The 4324-nt window shown below is 38.6% G+C and overlaps 1 non-coding gene across 1 annotated transcript; it reads left to right on the plus strand.

The window, feature by feature from the left end:
* The first annotated feature begins 2747 nt into the window (after window positions 1–2747).
* On the plus strand, window positions 2748–2854 carry LOC120237249. Its single transcript, XR_005529901.1, has one exon. It is a non-coding gene; the product is annotated as a U6 spliceosomal RNA (small nuclear RNA).
* The last annotated feature ends 1470 nt before the right edge of the window (window positions 2855–4324 follow it).

The following is a 4324-nucleotide window of genomic DNA, read 5'->3' on the forward strand; positions in this document are numbered from 1 at the left end:
GACTGGGGAGATCAGTCTAGACACACAGAAAAAAAATGATAAAGTATTTTTTATTGGCTACTAAGATTTTTAAGTTAGGGAGATAGAGAAGTACAGTTTCCTTTGGTTGGGAGCCCCTCGTTTGTCAAATCTGTGGTTGTTTTGGGTAGATAATGGGGAAAAGAACCAGGCTGAGGACTATGGGTAGTCAAATGGTCAAGCAGATTCATTAACTTTGACAGTCACTTTTAAGTTAGGAATAAAAACACACAGGGCACCTGGGTGGCTCAGTCAGTTAAGCGACTGACCATTGATTTTGGCTCACGTCATGATCTGGCAGTTCATAGGTTCGAGCATCATCGTGCTGATGGGGTGGAGTTTGTTTGGGATTCTCTATCTCTCCTCTCTCTCTGCCCTTCTGCTCTCTCTCTCTCTCAAAATAAATAAAATTAAAACGTATTCATTACAAGAGTGAAGAGGCAAGGACTGGAAGGGAAGGAATTGGCAGAAGGGCCCAATAATAATATTTAATTTTATATCAGATATATAAAGCAATTATGTAGACTTTAATATTTAATTTTATATCAAATATATAAAGCAATTATGTAGACTTTCATCAATATGAGGAAACTAGAAAGCAAGGGACCCTTGTAGAAGAGTTTGAATGTGAGAACCAAGCCAAGTTGAAAAAAGAATTAAATAGAAATGCAGACAAAATAGTTTGGCACAGATACATTTATCTGCCCAAGAAAGACAAATATATTTGAGAATCAGAAAACAAAAGACTGTATAGTATAGTTTAATAGAAAAGGAGACAAGACATAGAGAAAATAGAGGCTTAGGCTAAATCTGGAAGAGGAGGAAATAATGGAAATAGACGCTGACTTTCATTTTTATGTATGATTTTAATTTTATAACAAGAGAAAAAAATCATAACAGTAACATAACAAATACTTAAAGGTCTCATTTTCACTTTGACAATTCTACAGTGAGGTTTCTACAGTGCGGTTTTCCAGTCGAAAGGGCTTTATGAAATATATAAACAAAAGAAATATGAAGACAATAATGAAGTAGAACAGATGTTCTATTACACAGACTATGACATCCTGGAAATCAGTAGTCTGGTTTACAAGATACTTAAAGGAGGGTGTCTATAATTATCTCCCAATGATGTAAACTGCCTAATTTTCTTCAAAATATAATTAATTTTAAGCCACTTTTTAAAAGTGTTGGATGTTATAAATACATCTTATGCTAAGTTTATCAGAAACCAGCCTTCATTTACTTGACTGACATAACACACTTCACACAACACATGTAGGAAACACCAGATGTATATTTAAAGCCAAATATTATGCTCTCTCTTAAAGTTTTTCATTTTCCAAGTGGTTTTATCCCACATTTCCAAAGCATGTTAAGAATAAATCAAATCTTTAGCAGTGATATCTCAAAGTTATGGTCTCAAGGGCAGGGCTTATTGAGTTTGGTTTCTTAAAAGAGCTACTCAAGATTCCTTAACTTTCCTTCAGAAGAAAAGGCCTAAAGCTTTATCCTACAGCTAGTTAAGAAATAACAAGAAACAAAATCAAGCAGCAGGACCATATAGTTCTGGGTTTCTGAGAAAAGGAGAAGGTAGGGGCTCCCATCCTGAAACTTGGAAGCTCAGGACCCTTGTTAGTGGGGACACATCTTGGAGGATGACTCATTTAAAGATTAGTAAAATAAAAGGGAGTAGCAGGAAGCACAGACTATCCATCTGAGCTGTGGGGCTCTTCCTTCAGGGTGGGGTCCCATCTTTGTCATTTGCGCTTGAGGGCAATCCACTATCTTCTCTCTACTCTGGGCACCTAATAGATGGCTTTAACTTTCTATTACAGAAGAAACATTTCAGGGGCACCTGAATGGTTCAGTTGGTTGAGCATCCGACTTCATCTCAGGTCATGATCTCACGGTTTGTGGGTTTGGGCCCCGCATCAGGCTCTGTGCTGACAGCTGACAGCTCAGGGCCTGGAGCCTGGTTAGGATTCTGTGTCTCCCTCTCTCTGCCTCTCCCCTACTTGTGCGCTCGTTCTCTCTCTCTCAAAAATAAATAAACATAAAAAAATTAGAAAAAATTTTCCTGGGTACTACATCGGCTCCCAATGTAGATTTAACATATTTTGTTACACATCTCTTCTCTCTCCTTATTGTCATTTATTTACAGATGTAAATTCATTATGAACATATATATTACATATGTTTGTGTATGGTGTGTGTATACAAGCAAACAGACTAATTTGACACCCTATTTTAGTATCCCCACACACAATTCATAAACAATATTTCTGAAGTCCCACTAAGTGAGGAGGGCAGTTATTATAAAGTGTTGTGGACAGCAAGTAGTGACCTTTGAAAAGTGAAGATTTCCCTAAATGTTTCTCTGCACAAGACCAGAATTTATTCTGCATGTGTTCTGTACCAGAACGCATGGCATGAAAATCTCAGTGACAAAACTTTGTAAAATGCAGAACATAAAAATGACGGATTTTCTTCAGGAAAAGAAAACCCTCTTTAGAAAGGAAACTACATCACCAGAACCAAAGGCATGTAATAATATTTTCTGAGTGTATAGTAAGATAGTTTCAGGCTAAGACGACATCACTTCCTTTTCTTGTTGAAATGTCTCTAGTAGTAAAGCCAGATCACCTAACCCTGGTCAAGTGCTGGGTCAAGTGTGGTCAGACAGACCCAGGAGCAAGGCTGCAGGACTCAAGTTCAGTTAAATTGGAGTGCTTGCTTAAGCAGCACACATACTAAAATTGGAACGGTACAGAGAAGATTAGTATGGCCTGTGCACAAGGATGTCACACAAATTTATGAAATGTCCCATGGTTTTATTCATGTTTTTTGCACATTAAAAAATCCATTTATACCAATTGGTAAGCTACTTAATGCCTATAAGGCCACAAAAAAAGTAAAATTGGAGGCCAACATACCCTTAGGAGGGTATGCCCTAATGTTTTAGTTATAAATCAAGCTAACACCCTGTAAAAAATATGTTTTGCTCCCTTACTTTGACATATGCAACCGTCATAATGACAAAATTGGAAATGTGTACAAATAATTTGCTGGAAGCCAGCAAATTATTAAAGACAAGCAGCTTAATTTTTACACGTCTCACTGTTCACATCTCAGTGTTCTATTGATGGTCTGATGATATTTGGATGACTAATGTAATGGGTATAGAAATTTAATATCAGTAGAATAGTAATATCAATCTTTTAATCTTGCAAAATGTTCCATAGACAACACATGCATGTGTTGCTATGAATACCACACTAGTCTGGGAATATCTCAGGAACCAGGATTCAGAACACAAGAAAGGGCAAGAACAATGATTGCTCTTCACTACTGGAACAGCACACTTGGTTATGTAAGAACGAATATGCATTTATAGTATATGCCAGGAGGGATTTGATAAATCAATCAATATATATTCTTTTTTTTTTTTTTAAATGTTTTATTTATTTCTAGGAGAGAGAGAGGGAGAGACAGCCTGAGCAGGGGAGGGTCAGAGAGAGAGGGAGTCACAGACTGAAACAGGCTCCAGGCTCCGAGCTGGCAGTCAGCACAGAGCCCGACGCGGGGCTCGAACCCACGAACCGCGAGATCATGACCTAAGCGAAAGTCGGACGCTTAACCGACTAAGCCACCGAGGCGCCCCTATATATTCTTGTTCTTAAGGGTTTCTGCTGTTCCAATCCTACCAAAGTGGTATCTCTCTTCAACAGCAACAGAGACCCAGATACAGTCACTTTTTCTAGGACACAGGGCACAAGACAGGCACGAACATTTCCCTGGAGCCTCAACAACGTTGGTCACAGCATGAATGTCTACGGTTACAGTTTGTACTGTGCCGGTACTGAGTCCTCCATCCATAGTAAGGGCACCCATGTTTCCTTACAAAATTCCTTTACCATGTGTTTGTGATGTGCAGGGCTTGAAGTGCAGGGCCAAGGGCAGGAACACTTTCACTTGCATATGAAGGCAGTGCTGGATTCAGGTTATTTCCCAAGCTCTTTCATAGATGTGCAGAATCTAAACAGGCTTAAGGCATGAACAAGCTTCCACAGAAAGCTGTTATTGGGTTCTGTGGTAGACTAGAATCTGGCAATTGTATGTACCATATTGTATTATCAAGGTGGCCATCGCCATGTAGGAATATAGTTGTAATTTCACTTCTAGCAAAAGGGCTTCAGTAATATTTTTTTCTCATGAACATCGTCAAGTTGATTCCAGGGGAAATCAGGTTTTCTCCAGTGTCTTGTTTTGTTTTCTTATGAGAATTCCTGATCCAACTAAACTT

The sequence above is a fragment of the Hyaena hyaena genome, unplaced genomic scaffold (genome assembly GCF_003009895.1).
Source record: "Hyaena hyaena isolate Hyena2069 unplaced genomic scaffold, ASM300989v1 scaffold_178, whole genome shotgun sequence".
NCBI lineage: Eukaryota > Metazoa > Chordata > Mammalia > Carnivora > Hyaenidae > Hyaena > Hyaena hyaena.